Source organism: Odocoileus virginianus, chromosome 3 (assembly GCF_023699985.2).
Source record: "Odocoileus virginianus isolate 20LAN1187 ecotype Illinois chromosome 3, Ovbor_1.2, whole genome shotgun sequence".
NCBI classification, from domain to species: Eukaryota; Metazoa; Chordata; class Mammalia; order Artiodactyla; family Cervidae; genus Odocoileus; species Odocoileus virginianus.
In genome coordinates this window covers 25,137,743-25,157,946 of record NC_069676.1, presented here as the reverse complement: position 1 = coordinate 25,157,946, position 20,204 = coordinate 25,137,743, and the positions used below count along the sequence as shown (strand labels likewise).

At 36.8% G+C, this 20,204-nt stretch overlaps 1 long non-coding RNA gene across 1 annotated transcript in view; it reads right to left on the bottom strand.

Annotated features, from left to right (window-relative positions):
* The window catches only part of LOC139034349 (uncharacterized), a 106,315-nt gene that overhangs the window by 42,968 nt on the left and 43,143 nt on the right, over window positions 1–20,204 (bottom strand). The window contains exon 2 of the long non-coding RNA XR_011486793.1: window positions 6,334–6,430. This is a non-coding gene — a long non-coding RNA (uncharacterized lncRNA). The remainder of the gene's footprint in view (window positions 1–6,333; window positions 6,431–20,204) is intronic.

The window sequence follows — 20,204 nt, the reverse complement described above, 5'->3', positions numbered from 1 at the left end:
AAATGATCCTTTAGATCTCTGATCTCCTAATCTCTCACCTCTTCTCATATATACTGCCCTATAGCCTACCTGGATTATTCATCCCCATGACTCTACCCTAAATCAAACACTAAACCCCCTCTTCCAAAATCTAAATTTCAGTCTTCCCACTCTCTGATCTTTCCTATCTTTGCAAATCACACACATATTACCCAACCCCAACAATCCTTTCTCCCCGTCCTTACTTACACAGCTTCTATGACCTCTCCCTTTTCCTTTACTCCTATTTGTCCTCATTTCTCAATACAAGCAGTTTACCCCAACCAGTTATTAAAATCTTCCCATTGCATAAACCTTCAGTTCTTTAGTTTCTCTAATCTTAGTCCCTTGGCTAAACCAAAATCTTAAGAAAGTTTAAATTTTCTGCCTACTTCACACTTGCACCCAGGTCGTTAAATGAGATTGAAAATAGATGTACATATATACTCAGAGGCACGCACACATTCCCACATCAACTATTATAAGTAACAATGTTGATTTTACTTACTTTAACTTGTGATCACTTTAAATGGGCCCATAATGCTACCTGTCAGTTTTACTCTACTTCTCTAGACTATTCACTCTCCCACTCACCTAGATGATTCCCTGTAGTTTCCCCTATACTCAAATTTTCAAATGCTCCTCCCTCATCCTCTCTCTGCTCATCAACTTGCTTCCTATTTCAAAGAAAGAAGAAGAGCAATCAAAAGTGAATTTCCACAAGACCCTCCAACACATCTTTATGCCCCCTGTATTTGGGTTCAAATACCCTCCTGTCTCTCTTTTTAACTGTTAAAGCTCTAGAAAAGGACAACTCCTTCTATTACCACTATATCTCATCCACTGATCTATCACAATAGATTTCACCCATTCTTCTAGGAAGAGAAAAGGCAGAAGAAAAAAATTCAAGAAATAAGAGATGGACCAAGAGAAAGTAACATAAGGCACCAAAAGCATCAGAAATGATTCCAACTCTATATTCAGAAAATATAGAAATACCCACAAGATGGATATAGGGTCCAGCTGGATCTACTACAGGTAGACTTAGGCCAAAAATATGCCTCATATAATCTGAAAGTCTGATTACTAGGCCATGGTAATCAGCTATTTTATTGCTTACTTGTTTTCATCTAGGTTTCCCATAAACAATTAAGTACTACTAAAGATTCATGTGGTTTAGATTACTCAATTTACCAGGCTGGTTTTGCTTTCTGTTATGGGTAGCTGGTCCTCTTTGCTTTTAATTAACTTAGCTATTAACTAAACTGCTTCTCAGTCTTTGCCATCCCCTGGGTATTTCCTTCCCATGAAAATCATGGAGCCCATTTAATTGCAGTTTTCCCATCAGCATTCCCACAGTAGAGAGAAGAGTCAACACAGCTCTTTGTTGTCACCATCTCTGTACTTACCAAGATAGGCTTCAATAAGAGGAAAGTTTGCAAAATCTACCCAGCAGTGCACAGGTGGTACATGACAAACCCACCCTAGTAATTCTCTTTTCCAAAACATGTCAAAGTAGAACAAAATTTTACATGGTTTTATAAACTTAGTCATGTGACAACTTTATTTTTAAAGATCTATATGTTTGTGCATGTGTGCATGTGTGTGTGTGTGTGTGTGTGTGTGTGTGTGTGTTAAATCTCTTCAGCTGTGTCTGACTCTTTGCGATCCTATGAACTGTAGCCTGCCCACAGGGCTACTCTGTCTATAGGATTCTCCAAGCAAAAGAGAATACTGGAATGGATTCCCATGACCTTCTCCAGGGGATCTTCCCAACCCAGGGATCAAACGTGCATCTCTTAGGTCTCCTGCACTGGCAGATGTGTTCTTTACCACTAGTGCCACCTCGGAAGCCCATAAAGAATGCATTATTAGCATACACTAGTTGAATTAATTATCATAGGTCAGGGAGGTCATACCTACTGGATTAATTTTTACAAAGGCAATGAGCTAATTTTATCTATTCTGATAGAGGAGTGAAAAAATATAATTCTTTACAACATAAATTTTGTGATATATAGTTATTATAAGAAATAAATTTTTATAAATTAATAAGCTAGCAGTCCTTGGAAGGTAACCATTAAATTAACTTTCAAACATTACTGAAAAATTATTTACCTACTTTTAGTAAAGTATAGAAATTCAATTTCATGATGACAAGAAAAATAATGTGTGAATTTAACTTAAATTTTTAATGAATGGTTGGTAAATAATCTCTAAATTTCTCCAAAACAAATGGTTTTTCTTTTCTCAAAAGCACTCATGTCAATAACCTCACTAAATGTTTTTCATTCAGTATCCTTGAAATGTATAGTGATAGACTTCAATTAGAATTTTCACCATAGCTAAATAATAACGATCCATGGTTTTAAGTATTTTGTTTTATAAAAACTAATTTCTGATCATTTCTTTTAGATTGGCACACCACTGAGTCCAGTGTTCAGTCATCAGCAAAGCTTGAATCAGTACTCTGGTATGTGTATGCACATAGTTAAATTCTGCCTGACCTAAAATGTTTCTCTCTTCCTGGGTGTGAAATTTTAAGAATTGTTGCCACATATATTCCTTAGATTTTTGTTCCTATAAATTACCAAAGTAGTGAAATTCTTTTGTTTCTCACTTCTCCCTAGATTTGACTTTACAGTTGGCCCCCTGGGTCCTACTGGGATCTGACTCCACTGTTATGATTGACTGTTTAGAGGGAAATAAGCATACAGGAAATTGTACTCATTTTGATAACAAAACTCTCATAGAGGAGGGAGATTTAATATCTTCAAGAAAGGGAAGATATCCTAATAAAATAGGGGAAATGTGCTTAAACAATCAATAAAGGCCCCAGTGGGGGATGAGAGTCCTTCAGTTACCCTAATTCATTCTCATTTAAATTGGGGAAGACTATTCTTACCTAATCAATACCCTCGCATTCACAGAAATGACCTGGTGAGACTGTAATTCAAATAACAATGTATTTCAGCAATATTCTGCATCATATTTTTAGTTTGATTTAATTTAGTCACCTTAGCCTGGTACCTAAAAGATAGGAAGTTCCTATTGACAGAGTCATAGAAAGTCTCATTTTCAGTGCATCCCTGTGACAAGAATTTATGGATTTGAGTTTTGTTATTCTCACTGAAGCTGTGCAGCATTGTTAGAATGAGCTAATACGGTTTATAGCACTATATAGAAACAGCAACATGGTCGCTCCAAATCTTAACCTCAATAAGCACTTCACTCAAGGTGGCTGTGGATGATAATTTAATTAACTTCTTGGCTACAACAAAGAAGGGATTCCACAGTATCATCACAGGATGTTAATGGAGTTCTCATGACCCTGACCCAACCCAGAATAGAAGACCAATCCCACATCTTCTAAAGCCTCATTTTCCTGAGTCTTTCACTGAAAACCCATTCCTTTGTGCCAACATCTATCCATCCATTATTATTGATTGCAAGAAAGAGAAAAAACTATGGTAAATTTAAATGAAAAAGGATTTAAGGATAATAAGTAGGTCATGGGATCAGTGAGATGCTCGAAAACAACAGGCTTAAATGACAGGCTAGGATAGATTGGAAAGCATAGGCAAGGTAACATACAAAATAATCATATCAAGGCTTTTCGCAGAGTCAACACGACACATAGCACCATAGTTGCTTGAACGTGATGCTTCTTTTACAATTTCCTAGACTTCCCCTAAATGTTTAGATCATTTCCTTAAGAGTCAAAGTCCTGGGTAAAAATACTCAATTAGACAAGCCTGTGTCCATGTCTCCTGCTAAAGCTGAAACTAATCATCCCTTAAATACAAAGGTATTTGGATTTAACACAAAAAGTCAAATTTGTATTAACACTAGCAATAAGCAGAAACAAAATATAGCATAAAATATCTTATTCTGAACACAATTAAAAGCTAAAATATGTTTGAATAAATATAAAATGACAGATTTTTTATGAGAAAAACCACAAACTTTTACTGAATGACACAAAATACAATCTGAATAAATGATGAGATACACTATTGTCTTAGAAGGGAAAATAAGTGGTATAAAAATACTTAAACTCAATAAATTTTATCATTAAATTCAAGTAAATCACAATAAAATTTTCAGTTCTTTTCATTGACTTTAGTAAGCTGACTTTATAATTGTACCAAGGAAGTGTGCAGGCACAGGCAGTCTAGACTATTTTGAAAAATAAAATAGTGGCAAGGGACTCACACTACAAATGCTAAAAATAATTATAAAGGTATAAAAATAAAAATGGATAGTTGGTTGAGGTATTATGGTGCATATGGTTTATGTCACATCTACTCAATTCTGTTATCATAGCACAAAAGCAGGATATATGTGGCTATGTTTCAATAAAACTTTATTCACAGACATGGAAATTTGAATTTCCAATAATTTTCATGTATCATGAAGTAGTATTCTTTTTATTTCTTTTGCAACTACTTAAAAATGTAAAATAACATTCTTTGCTCACAGGTCCTACAAAATCAAGCAAAGGTTTTATTTGGCCTTGGGCCATAGTTTGCTCACTCTTATTCTAAATTATAGAACATGATTACTAATATTTAAACTATGATTTAATTCCATTTATTACATTATGATAAACTTTTTCATTTAGGCTAAAGTTAGTGATTACTGGGTGGGCCAATTAAGAACTGGTTAGTAAAACATGAAAATAAATGCTGCTTGAACTGTCTGACCTCAGGTAAGTTTACTTGTAAAATTAGGATATTTACAGTTATTAAAATTAGGATATTTCCCCCCACAGGACTTCTTGATGAATAAATAAGGCAGAGCATCAAAATCATTTAGGACTAGTGCCTGGTACAGACTAAGAGCCCAATAAATGATAAATTAATAATAGGCTCCAAATCTCTGGTTGCATGGGCAAGTTCATCCTTAATGTGCAAAAAGATGCTGGTAGCTATAGTAAGATTTCTAATAATTTCATCCCGTTGGCAAGTCCACCCCAGTGGGGAGAAGGATGCAATTAAACATTCAATTCATCTAACTCCCCTGATTCTGGTTCTATACTATCAGGAAACAACTTCCAACAACAATTTAACCACTCCTGTAATCTATTTTCAGATCATCTCAGACTCTATAGTACTAATGTATTATTGCAAATATTCATTTTTGCAGCCGATCATGGGAACTGAGTTCATGAGAGTGTATCCCAGAATTTGAATCCACTTGTAGTATTCTAAAAATAAGGTTTTTGAGGCTGAAGACCAAGTGTTAGACCCTGAACCTTGATAAATTCACCAGGGTAATGAGAGATGATCACAAAGGCCCCCTCCAAAGTTCATATCATCATCCTGATATCATCAAATCCATGTGGGTGCTAAATAGCTGTTCTGGCAGTACTATTCCCTCTGGGTGTTGATGCTTACCACATTCCTGTTCCTCCGCCTAGGTACTGAGGTTTCCATTTAAGTGTTAGGTGGTCAGGTAAGGAAAGTCTTTTAGTAATCACATCACATTACAAAGCAGACAAAGTAATACTATGACTGGAGAGGATGATATTTTAAAGAAGTGACAAAATTAAATACAGGAGAGAGAAGATGCTTACTTCCTACCAATGCTATTAATTTTGCTTTCGTCATAAATATTTATTAAATACCAGCAAACCCCCTGCTCCTTAAGTTCTTTAAAAATACAGGCTTTATACACAGACACAGGCAAACTGTTCCAATATGTTACTGGATGGCTGTTGTCACATGAACCTCAGCTGTCTTTGGGGGCTCATTGTAGACGTGGGAAATTGCATTGCACTGACTAATGACCAGTTTGTGGTAGAAAGTGGAAGGCTTTGCCTGTCTCATAGAAATGCTCATTAATGCTTTAATCTTTCTCCTTCAACCTGATTGCATCTGTTAACCTTCTTACTTAATGTACTTCTAAGTGGGCTGTGAGGATTTAGGGTGAGGTTTTCATTATGTGTATGTCTGATTTTTTTCTTTTAACATATATCTATCTCCTTTTATATGCACGACAAATGCATTTAGCTCACAAGCAGAGCAAAGCTCTCTCAGAGTAACTGACTCATTTAGCGGTGCTTGGCTTCCTGTGCGTGTCAGCGGCAGGTGACATTTAGCCCGGGCTTTATCTCAGCTGTGGTAATTACGGGGCTGACATGAGCTCTCACACACAGCGCAGATTGTTTTCAGCAGATGTAACCAAGCAACTCTGCTTTCTCTTGAGCAGTTTATCTGGCTTTCAAATTGTGGCATTCCACAAAGACACACACGCACATACACATGCACACACACACAAGTGGCTCAATGTCATTTTTGTGGAAATACTCACTCCTTGTTGCTCTGACTATATTGATTTATGCCATGAGGCGGTGGAATGGGATATCTTCATTGTATGCAACTTCTGCATTACATGCTGGTAGTGAATCCTATTAACAGAAAGGTTATTGTTATTGTAATGTATCTCAGCAGTGCACCAAATGCTACTTTAATGATGTAATTAATATGCTTGGATTTACCATTTGATGTTCTTAGGCACCAATTGTGTTACTGATGGGATAGTAACGATTTTTTTTTTTTTAATTCCTAAGAGAAGTTGGAATGGAAATAAAATGTTCTAATAAAGGAAGTCACAGTCCCTAACAACAGTTAATATTTGTGCCAGAGATATCTCAGTGATGTGGCAACTTTCAAGATAATTCTTAATTTCAGACAACTTATCATTTATATTTAATCAAATTATTTATCCTGACTACCATGATATGAGAAAAAAAGAAAAAAGAATCACTTGGCTCTTTATTTTTTCTGTTTTAATTGACATTCTCCTATTTTCAGTTTCTGAGATTACTCTGGTCAGTGAGCAACTACTTTACAGAAAATACATAATCATCCAGAACCATAATTCAAAACATGTCAGTTATATTATCTTTGCTATAAGTTGTGACTACATAAATGTTCAAATATTTCATTTAACTGAATTGTATGGCTAGACATCATGCTGTTTAATGGATAGGGACAAGTAATAGAATTACTACTAATAAATTACTACATTGTAGATCATGAAATACATGCAAGTTTCAGCCCAAGGGTTCTGAGCAAAGTGCCGGACTGATGGTAGTAAGTTTGAAAGAGGCTTAGGTCAAGTCAGGGATGAAGGGGAATGATGAGTGAGAACCTAGCTAATCAGAGGAGAATTGCCCACTGCCATTATGAACAGAAACAGGAAAAAAGAGAAAGAGAGCAAAGGTGGGGGGAATAAACTTGGCCAATACTACTTATGAAAATCAATCCATTTGTTTAAAAAAGAGGAAAAAATATCTCAGAGGTATTTCTAGACCTTTAAATGTTATAATAAATATTGGATGAATTGAGGTTGAGCCAGATTGTAATTATGCAAAATAAAGCTTTCTGTTAAGTAGAATTTCCATAAGAAATGTTAACCTCTGGCATTCAAATAAGAAGGCAAGGGATGAGGTGCCATCATGAATAAATGTTAAACCTGAGCAAGATATGGACTTATCAAAAAAACTGAAAAGAATTTTCTAGCCTGTCCTCAAATTCCATCATGGAATTAAATGTATTGTACGAAGTATCTGCCACTTAATATGCCGAATATGGATTTGAAATAAAAATACTAAGTGACAGTTAACATCACATAGTACTTTTACTTCATTGCGAGGGAAGCTATCTTTTGATAGAATTTACCTACATCCCATAAGACACTTTAAGTGGCAACTATCTTTTAAGAATGCATTTATTCATAATACCATTTTTCAAACAAATGAATGTTGACTGGAATTAAAATTCCATTCACTCCACACAAACTCTGCTTCTATCTAGTATAGAACATCACTGGTGACAAATTATTTCAAAATCTTTTGTTAACTGATAATTGACCTCAGAAATGCTCTGGATGCAGGTTTCCATCACAATGCATTTACCTACAATGTGCAGAGAAGGAGAGTTTTTGTATCATTTCTTTCAGTGTTTTCTCTGCCCAGAGAAGTGAAGGAAACCAGATGGACCAGACAATGAAGGGAGAAAGATTCTGAGTAGGAAGAAAAACAAGTTCAAATGCCGGTTGGCACTCTGCCACCTTGCCAGTCTTGAACTCGTTCATTTTAGAAAGTCATTGATACTTGCCACGTCCCTTCCCTGCAGAGTGGTTAGCAAATAATCACACCAATGTGTCTGAGATCTTTACAGGGAAGCCTTGATATTACTATAAAGGGTTATCGTTGAAGTAAATCTCAGAAAATCTCCTAACAACCATTCCCTGTATAAAACATCCACCCTCTTTGAAAAGTGAATTTCAAGCTTAGCAAAAAAATCACCATAATAACAGGGCTGAAAACTGAATCCTTCCACTTCCTTATAGACCACAAGAGAAAAGCAAACCAAGCTGTAAGTTATTCTCCCAGTGAGATGAAAGAGAACAGAGCATAATCAGCCCCACACACAGCCTACAGCAGGCCATGGACACGTGCGATCAATGCACAGCTGTGGGCTGGCTTTGGAGAGAGACCCTGTCTCACAGCCCATCACTTAGAGGTCATAATATTTTGTGACTCTTCTCTCTGAACAGAATAAAACCTGCAGATAGTTAAAGAGAATGAAAGTTCTGTTTAAAGCAGTGGAGTGGAAGGAAGGGTAAAAGGGATCTGATGAAAACCAAACGTCTCCCATATGGCTCTGCATAGAACTGCTGGAGGGCCATGTAAAAAATTAATCCAACTCATACAATTCTGCTTAAGGCCAAGTATGTGCACATAATGAAAATGCAACTCAAATATGACACATCTGGGTTTTTTGACAACATTGTGAGATGCAGGATTAATCTGCCTTAATAATTGATTAAGTTGGCAATTTATTGTGGCTTTCCCCCACTTACAGTTTAGGACCTGGCATGATTGGGAATGGAAAAGATATCTCCTCCTATCTTAGAGAGTAAAAGGATTATGAACATTTACCATCCTTTCAAGTGATATCACTTTCTAATATATGTAAGCTTGGTGGTTACTCTTTTCACATGTTATGGGATAGCTAAATTCTTCTAAGAGGTAACAGAGCTTTATAATCCATTAATAGAATATTCTGTGAAGCTCAAGCTCTGGTTTCTGTCCTTTGTTTTTAACCTAAATAGTTGGAATGGCAAAAATTTAAAGAGATGTTCTTCTAGATAATTTTAGCCAAAAAAAGGACAGAAAGAATGAGTTTGAATGAGATTAGATGTGAAAATGAGACCATTCCTAAGTGCACACTGATCCTCATGTCATTTGTCTTCCTCTGGAGAGTATATGCAGAACAAAATGAACCAAGTTGTAGCATGAATGAGTGAATAATTCAAGACCTATATACCAAACTAGAGACTAAGTAGAGGCACATACAGACACTGATTTATTTTACAGTAAGGTTTGTGCCAGGCAATCAGTTCTACAGATTTGTCTACAGACAAAACACAACCCTCTTCCAAAGAGTGACTGAGAGCTTTGCAGCAGGGTTAGCCTATAGATAAGAGATAAGGATTCAGTGTTACATAGTGAATACTCAGGATTATAAACATTTAAAAGTGTGTCTAGCTAATCATCCCCTCATATTTGCTCCCCTAGCAATTGTATGCATCTGTATTATAGAGTTTTCCCACTCCGTTACAACTGTTTACTTATGTCTAGACTGTGAACATCTTGAGATTACTTATTCTGGTCTATTCATCTTTACTTCCTCAAAATGCAGCACAATGTTTAAGACATAATGGTATACTTAATGAGTTAAATTTATACCTAGTGTTTCCACTATTTCACACATTGCTCTGGGTACTGTAGGCTCACATGCCCAACCAAACCCTGCCTTCAGAGAGCTCATAATTCAAGGGGGGGGGGGGGGGGTGGGATCTGAGCTGACAGGCAATTGCAAAAGCTCTGCACTAGCTCACTTCTAATGTTCTCATACAGCGTGAGGGTTGCACAGGCCCAAGGGGGGCATCTAGAATGTTGTCCCTCCCTTATCTCTCCTGGGCTGACTGTAAGTTGATGCAATGATTGAGATGAGTTAGAAAAGAACCTTTCATTTGGCTCTGTGTCCAGACAATGCTAGCCCAAAAAGAAAAGCAAAAATAAAAGAACCAATGGAACATTTGAACAGCTTTACCTCAGAAACAAATAAATTAGTAAACAAATAAAAATATGAGATCCTGGGAATAAGAAAAATGAAGAAACAGCACTGCCTAGAGATTAGGCTGAGGACACACATTCCAAAGAACCTATGAAAGAAAGCCAGGAAGATGCACAGACTTCATGATGTAGTGATACAATAGGTAGGGGAACTCTAAATTAGCCTGCCACTGTGGCCTGCAAGCATGATTACGAGAAAAATATAAAGGGCAAAAAAAATCTACAAATAGCTAAAATCAGGTACAGGCTAAATTGTAGGGATGAAGAGCAGCAACTTCATCCAGTGGCTTTGGGGTTCCCACCAGCAGGACCTGTTCACATCTCTGCAGAGGTACATCCTGCCCGAGTCCAGGCTTGCATGCAGAGCTCAGCTGATATATGAGGTGTGATTGTTGATTGTTTACGGGCATTTATTTACATGTGCTGCCCTTTATAGAGGCTTTCTTTAAAAATTCTTTTATGTTTACTTTACCCTATTCCAGAGACAAGGTTCCCTGCGGCTCAGACAGTAAAGAATCTGCCTACAATGCAGGAGATCTGGGTTCAATCCCTGGGTCGGGAAGTCCCCCTGGAGAAGGGAATGGTCACCCACTCCAGTATTCTTGCCTGGAAAATTCCATGGATAGAGGAGCCTGGCAAGCTACAGTCCATGGGGTTGCAAAGAGTCAGACATGACTGAGCGACTAACACTTTCACTTTCATTCCAGAGGCATGAGGCCTGACATGAGGACCATGGGAAGGCCACAGAGAGGAAGAGCTGTGGGCCTTCACCTGTGTTGTAGTTGGTAGAGAAAAAATGCAGGGGTGGGGCTGAAGGAGTTTTTTCCATGAGAGTGTTTTGTGGAAACTGAGTGGTACCAATAGGTTTGTGAGTCTCTATGACTCAATGGTGGGATCCCCAGAAATAGAAGAGTGTATTTGCAAGGGACATAAAAATTGCATTAATGATAAGTGATAAGAACAAGAGTTATTTATGTCCATGTGGCTTGGTTTTATGCACAAGGCTGGTGAGAACTGATGAAATTGGGGTACATTGTGACATGACTAATGATGTTGAACTACACATCATCTGTATACTTCATGCCCTAGAATCTCACTTTTCTTGCTTCCTCTCTGACTTTTATTTCTTCTTGAGATTTTCATATATTTTTGGTAGGTGAGAATATTTCCCTCTGATGGATCTATATATTCTTATGTACATTTTGTTTAGCTCAGACCATAACTCATTTTTTTCTTTATATTTCCATTTCTTCTTTGAAATTGTAAGATTAATATGTGCTTCTTGTAACAAGTCAAATAATACAATAAAAGAAGTAAGAAGGCAATGCACATTACCCCCTGCACAAACTCCAAATTGCTATCTCACTCCCACTGGGGTAACCAACATCAACATCTGGTGTGTATTATTCACCCTTTCCCCTGGCTCACACATGTGTAAAATATACACATATGTATATAATTTATTCATTTGTTTGTTTTACTAGAAGAATAAGTATATATATATTTTGAAACTTCCTTCCTTCATTTAATGTAATTTGGATATCCTTACAAATCACAGATATAGATCTAAATCCATTTTTTAATCTATTCATGCACTATATCATATGTTTTACATACACAGGTTCACACCATTCATGGTGAATTTAAAACTATTTTATTGACTATATATTTAGAAAAGAGCTCCCATTACAAATGTCTGTAGCTTAATGTGTTCCCTCACAGTGAACACACCTAACTTCCACCAAAACAAAAAGGAAAAAGAAACCTAGCAGTACCTAGAAGCCCCTCAACCCCTCATAGTCACTACTCTCCTCTGCCAGTGTTTACTATCCTGGCTTCTAACATCATGATTTTGTCTTTTTAAAAATTTATATACAGATGTAGAGAACAAATGTACGTATACCAAGGTGGGGAAGAGGGGAAGTGGGATGAATTGGGAGATTAGACTCGATATACATACACTACTATGTATAAAACAGATAATAAGGATCTACTGTGTAGCACAGGGAAGTCTACTCAATGCCCTGTGGTGACCTAAATGGGAAGGAAATCCAAAAAAGAGGCATGTGTGAGTCACTCAGTGATGTCTAGCTCTTTGCAACCCCATGGACCATAGCCCTCGAGGCTCCTCTGACCATGGTGTTCTCCAGGCAAGAATACTGGAGTGGGTTACCATTCCCTTCTCCAGGAGGTTTCCTGACTCAGGGATGGAAACCAGGTCTCCCACACTGCAGGCAGATTCTTTACCACTGGCCCACCAGGGAAACATGAAAGGATGTTTGTAAATATACAATTGATTCACTTTGCTATACAGCAGAAATTAACACCACATTGTAAAGCAACTATACTCCAATAAAAATTAATTTTAAAATTATATGAAGGAAATCATCAATATGCAAGCTTCTGGCTTCTCCCACTCTCTAGTATGAGTTTTATCCATACTTTTACATGTAATTTGATTATTTTCCATGCTGGATAGGAGTCTAGTAAACAAATATAACACAATTAGGATTATATCCAATTTAGAAACTTACACTCATAATGTGGCTGCAGACCTCAAATACAGAAACTTTCCCAAAACTAGTCTCCGAGAAATCAAAAAACAAATGAATTACCTTTTTCCCCAAAGGTCTTGCTTCCACCAGTGCACCAAAAACCTGTTTTAAAATTCACAGTTGAAGTTTGATTGGTTGATTTTATTCAGCACTTTTGAAATGCCAAAGACAGTGTGGGTGGAATGTTCTGGCTGCCTGGACTGAGAGCTAGAGTCTCATGTTTCAATGAAGTGCAAGTATAGACAATTGAAAGGCACTGGAAGGTACTGGCAAAAACTCCCAAAGAATCTACAACCATGCTTTCCAGTGAAGAATGGCAACAGTAACCATCAACGGCACCCCACTCCAGTACTCTTGCCTGGAAAATCCCATGGATGGAAGAGCCTAGTAGGCTGCAGTCCATGGGGTCTCGAAGAGTCGGACACAACTGAGCGACTTCACTTTCACTTTTCACGTCCATGCATTGGAGAAGGAAATGGCAACCCACTCCAGTGTTCTTGCCTGGAGAATCCCAGGGACAGCGGAGCCTGGTGGGCTGCAGCCTATGGGGTCACACAGAGTTGGACACGATCATTCTGCACAGTACGATATAAACTAGAAGCCTGGAATCCAAGGGAGGTAACAGTCAGAAGGACCTGAAAAGAACTATGGAAGAATTTCAATTGTCCAATAAAATGTGGAAAGAGAGAATATGGAATGGATGCAGGGGAAACAAGCAAGGTCTGGAAAGGAAAGTTGGAGCAGAAAATTTGGAAAGGGAAGAGCAATGACTCAGTAAGTGATAAGATAGCAAATGCAACTTTTTTAAAAAATAGGAATTTATATAGGTGAAGGGGATCAAAAGATACAAACTTCCAGTTATAAGTCCTGAGGAGGAAAGGTACAGAATGTGACTATAGTTAATAATACAGTACATGTATATTTGAATGTTTGAAACTCAACATTTAAAAAATTTAAATCTTGGCATCCAGTCCCATCACTGCATGGCAAACAGAAGGGTAAAAAATGGAAGCAATGACAGATTTTATTTTCTTGGACTGCAAAATCACTGCAGACTGGGACTGCAGCCATGAAATTAAAAGACGCTTGCTTCTTGAAAGGAAAGCTATGACAAACCTAAACAGCATATTAAAAAGCAGAGATGCCGCTTTGCTGACAAAGTTCCACAAAGTCAAATCTATGGTTTTTCTAGTAGTCATGTATGGATGTGAGAGTTGGACCATAAAGAAAACTGAGTGCCAAAGAATTGATGCTTTCCAACTGTGGTGCTGGAGAAGACTCTTGAGAGTCCCTTGGACTACAAGGAGATCAAACCAGTCAATTCTAAAGGAAAGCAACCCTGAATATTCATTGGAAGGACTGTGAAGGCTTTTGCTGAAGCTGAAGCTCCAAAACTTCAGCCACCCGATGCAAAGAGTGGACTCAACGGAAAGACCCTGATTCTGGGAAAGACTGAAGCAAAAAAAGAAGGGGGCAGCAAAGGATCAGATGGTTCAGTAGCATCACTGACTCACTGGACATGAATTTGAGCAAACTCGGGTGATAGAGGACGACAGAGGAGCTAGTGTGCTGCAGTCCATGGGGTTGCAAAGAGTCAGACAGGACTTAGTGACTGAACAACAACAGAAACAAAAGAAAGAGAGTAACTTCTAAAAGTTCTCATCACAAGAAAAAATATCTATAAAGGTATGTGGTGATAGAGGCTAACTAAATTTATTGCGACTTTTATTTCACAATATATACACATATCAAATCAACATGTTATTCACCTAAAACTAATATAATGTTATATGTAAAGAAATATGTAACTCCATGGCTGATTCATGTCAGTGTATGAAAAAACCCACTGCAATGTTGTGAAGTAATTAGCCTCCAACTAATAAAAATAAATAAAAAAAAAAGAAATAGGAATGGATAAATCTAATTTTAAATGATTTTCATTGCTTTGATTATACTAGCTTCCATATCACTGAATACAGCTGATTTTTGTTCTCTGAAATTTCCACATGTGTCAATCACTTAACTTGCTAAAATATATTTGTAACTGCAAAATCATTCATAGAGTCATTTTCACAGTCATTTGCAGACATGCAGAATAGTGAGAAATTTGAGTTGAACAAAGTACTCATTCCCAGCTCGGACTAAACAAGACAATCTTCTGCCTTCTTGTTTAGGCTCTCATATTGTAAACAAGTGTCCTTTTGGTCATCTGTTTAATGTACTGATCTATTTAACATACTGTTTTCTCATTTTTGTGCTTCTCACTGGTAAATCCACTGTTTAAAATGGCCCCAACATCCTTTCACCTCTGGGGAAGCAATGGTGTCTGTTCTACATGGGTTTGGGCAGGGAAGGACAGTGCAGCCCACTTATTCTATGATAGAGCAGAATCTGGGGACATCTGTTTGAGGGGAGAGTATGTGTAGACAGGAAAAAAAAAAAGTTTGAAGTTTCATCTCCATGTAGGAGCTCATTGTTGCTGAATCTCTTCTTTTCAAAAGGTTGGCATTTCAGCATATTAAGGTCCTTCTGCCTGTGAATGTGGTGAAATCTTTAAATAGCCCCTAGGCATAGTCTGAAGCTGTCTGGTGTCTCTTAGCATAGGAAAGGTGTGATATGACTTACAGAGAAAGAAAGCTTTCTTTAGGCATGGCTGTTGACTATAAGTTCAGTGTTAATGAATCAAAACATATATGAAATAATGTGTCTTTAAACATAAATGCACATCATGTTATATATCAATCGGTTGATGAAAATGTGACTAACAGATTTGCCAGAACTTTATCCTATCTTTCCACTAGAAGGAATAGTTCAGTATTTGCTAATTCATCGCTCACAGTGATGGTCTATAACATGTGTGTGTGTGTTAGTTGCTCAGTCATTTCCAACTCTTTGCGACTCCATGGACTGTAGCCCACCAGGCTCCTCTGTCCTTGGAATTCTCCAGGCCTGGAGTGGGTTGCCAGTCCCTTCTCCAGGGGCTCTTCCTGACCCAGGGATTGAACTTGGGTCTCCTGCATTGCAGGCAGATTCTTTACCATCTGAGCCTCCAGGGAAGCCTTGCCTACAACATCACTATTGCAAATAAGAAGAGATTGTATCTAATAAAGTCAGCTGCATACAAGGGTCTTTTGAGAGGAACTTTATATGTGTTTGAATAGAAGCAGGGGTATAAATTTAGAAGAGAGAAGAAGATGCAGTTGAAATTATGCTGTTGCTTTCAAAGACTGTATCTCATGGTGGTGTGATGCTATAATAGAATCAGTTCTGTGTGAATAGGAAAGTAACTAGGCCAAGACTGGATACTGACAAGCAGTTAAAACACGATTTTGGGTGCTCAAATAACCTCTTCAGTACGACAACATCTCTCTTTGGAAAATGAACAGCATCCCATCTATCAATCTTGAGGGAATGTTGTCAGCATGAAAGTGACAATATCTAGAAAGTGTTAAGGATGAACTTGTTAATTATTGCCAAATAAAACACAGTAAAATAATGCTCAATGAAAGTTACCACATAACACATTACACAAACTCCTCTTCAAAATCAATCATGTGGCTCAGAGCTTATATCCCTATAATTAAAGGAAAAGGGCTTACCTTTCTACTTTTAGAATATATAACTGGAATACACAAATAGTCAAGCACACAAGAGTATCATTTGTATCGTTATGCAGAAACACAGAATCTAGTCACTGCACCACTAGTTTCATTGTCTCATCAAATATAAAATGAAGGTCAAAAATGAAATGAATAAAATGTATAAATGAAACTTCAGAATGTTTCTAGTTGTGCCTCTGAAGAATTCATAACATTAGTATGTTCTGATTTTTTTCCTTGCTTATTTTTGCATTAAAATCAGACTCTAAAAGAAACCAACAAAATGATATACTATGACACCATTAAAGGGATGACATTGCCCACTGAATATCATTTAGCTTGAATCAGTGGTAGTACTATTAATTTCTCCCTTTTTAATGCACACTTTAGCTAGCACATGACCCATACCATGCACATCAGTTACACCCCAGGGACCAGATATTAACAGCAAGTGCTACGAATGGTTTATTTTACAATTGCTGTGAAATAAAGGCTGATGGAAATGAGCCACTGGTGAATTACTTGCCAGCAAAAACAACAATATTTGTATCACTACTGAAAAACTGCCTCCTGAAAAGGAGGTGTAACAGGAGTCTTCTTGTGCTCTTCATGAAGAAACACAGAAATAGAAGAGTTAGGAAGTAAACAGGAGTCTGAAGTTCATTATTTGCAGTTAAACAGAATACATTTTAGTAGCTGAGCTCCAGTACCATGACTAATTAAAGCACAATTTGGACACACACACACATACACAATCATGGAAACAAAATAATAAAATAAAAATTATTTCCAAATAAACTAATCCATCAGATCATTCCTCTTATAAAAGAAACATTAATATGACTTCAATCTTTTGACGTAGGTGATATTTCTAGAGCGATCTGGAGGAAGAAAATTAAAATCTCACAGCAGGTTGTTCACAGAAGTTAATTTATCCCTGGTTTTGTTGTTGTTGTTTAAATTTAAGATCATTGCTTCTTCTTGCATATTGCTTATCTATTAAACTCAGTCAAAATCAGAACTATTTATATTCTCACAGAAGATATGCAAATAGGCTCTGATCCTTGGTGGTTCAGACAGTAAAATCTGCCTGCAATGCAAGAGACCCAAGTTAAATCCCTGGGTCAGGAAGATCCCCTGGAGAAGAGAATGGTTACCCACTCCAGTATTCTTGCCTGGGAAATCCCATGGTCAGAGGAGCCTGGCAAGTTATAGTCCATGAAGTTGCAAGGAGTCAGACAGGACTGAAAACCTTCACTTTTTTCAGAAAATACATAATTCTAATTCAGTGTAATCCATACATAAAGACTTTATCAGTATGGAAAGGAAGCACACGACTTATTTAAATCCAATGCTCAAATATAATATCAATTACTCCCAGCTTCTTGTTCTTAACTAGATTTAATCTGTTAACCTCTCACCTTTCTTTAAAGAGAGACAGAATGAGCAATAGACGTGAAAGAAAATGGAATTGCAAGAATAAAATGGCACGGTGGTATACACTAAAAGTAAGAAGACCCGTTAATTATCCTGCTTACAGGTTTACACACACACACTTTTGTCTATTGTCTATGATTAACTGTATTGTACGGCTGTTGTTCCTTTTACTGAAAGCTTTGAACTTTTTCTTAAGTCCAATCTAACACAAGGAAATCATTATTCATTTCTCTCCCACTCAAAGTCTAGATGCAGATTTGAAAATGTTATTTATTGTCTGGCTGTTAGTCTTTAACATGCAGCCGCTATTACGAAAAGAGACAGCTGGCTGAATCGACCTATCCTTTACTGCCCCCAAGGCCACGCATACCTAATTCAAGGATATCAGATAATGCTATGTGGCATGATTTACATGCAGAGAATTCAGAATTCATTGTGAGCCTATTTATAACTACAGCACTTTCGATAGAGAAGATGATTTAATAGAGGTTGTAAGGGTTTTCTGACAAGAAGCATTAATATTAGAACCTTTTCCCAAGTGCTGCAAACAGTGGTGTGGAGCTGTAGCTTGCCTGAGCTATTTTTCATTGGCGACCCTTTTTCTGTTCATTAGCTCTTACATTCCTGGGGTTGAGAAGCCACTGTTTTAACTCTAATTTGTATGTAATGAGGGTATTCAAAACAAGGAGAATTTCCGTCATTAACAAAGCTTACAAAAAGCTGATAACTGATGAAAAAGGACATCTAATCTCATAGAGATTTAACAAGTCCAGTTTTTGCAGGTGGTATTGGGAAACCCAAGGATCTGCTCTCTAGAAATGGTCAAGGTTGATGATAAGGATTCTGTAATGTCTTTTCAAAAGAGAAACAAGCTGATGTCTTAGCCAATACATCTCCCTTTAATAAAACTAACACTAATGGATGAGGCTGCCTCTGGGTATTGCTAAGAACATAAAGGCAGGTCTATTTGCTTTCACAGATGCTGTTCTGCCAATCACTTCAGAAGGCATTTTGGGATGCCTCAAGTATTTTTTTTAAAGAAAAAAAAATGATACCATTGATCTAACAGTCATGAGAATTAACCACACATTTGAAAATGCAGCTTAATGGAGCATGTTATCAAATAAATCTTCTGTTTTAATAAGACTTCCGGTTTACAATAGATGAAACAAATCAGCACCTTTGGGGGTTCATTTTATTTTTAATTTGAAATGTAAAACCAGTGTTCTAGTTCAAACAGTGATTTTCACATGAAATGTATCTCTAACTAGAACTGGTTGGCATTTATTTTGAAAAGCATGTACAGTACAGCTTTAGGGGTAGCAAATTTCCTTTGGGGATAAAATATTTCCTCTAGATTACTATCAACTCAAATTCAAGCTTTAGAAATCTCTAGATGTCATAATGAATGACTTATATGTACAAGGCTGAATTTTGTTTATTAAACAGGAAAAAATGGTTCTGAAGTCTAAATTTGAACTAATACCTAATTTCTATTAGTATCTCAGATTGATCATTCTAATCTATCTAAAATAATTTTTAACTAATTCATCATTTACAACAAAAATAGTATCTTTCAAGAAGTCTTCTAGTAAAAGTAAAAACAGCCAGTGAAAAACAATATCCCTAGGACATACATCATCTTAAGCCAAGTTCTTCTAGCACTCTCTGTTCACTGCTGTTTCATGTTGCTACTATACTTAAAACATTTGAGGGTCTTCATTTGATTGCCTGGAAACAATGGGTGTACAGGTAAAATGCAGAACTCAGGCTATACAAGTTCTGTTTTATTTGAACCAAAGGGAAATAAGATCCTCCTATTTCACTTGGCTCAAAACAATTGGTGACAATATGCCTCCTTGAAAAATCAGGGTTGGATCTATGTCATATTGTTTATAAACTATCATTTCAGTTGTATTTTTTTAAGAGGCTAAAAGGCAAACACAACAAAGACTATCAAAACTAAAGCAGATGGTATGATCCTGTATTCTTGGACCTATACCAAATCAAATGAAATCAGAATTGTTATTTTGAAGGATAGAAATCCTATGGTGCAGAGGACTGAATGTTTTCCTGTTTCCTCCTACTAACTTGCCATTAGTTAATTTGAACTCAGTACACAGGATAACGTCTTCTCTCTTCAGGTTTTCCCGTGCAAAAGGGAGTTCACACTTGACTGCCAGTGTTTCCAATGAAATGAAGAGAAAACTGGCAAAATGTTTACTAAAATTTGTGATAAACATGAAATGAGTTGAAAATAATAACTAATGACACAAGAAAAAAGATAAATAAGTTTGTAATTGAGAATTTATTTCCCTTAAAGTAGAAAAATATAGGTTGCTTTCCTTGTAGATTTAAATAAGGTAGCCCAGGTAATTAATACTTACCAAGCAAATCTCATATTCTATATACTTACTAAAATCATCTCAAATGATACATATG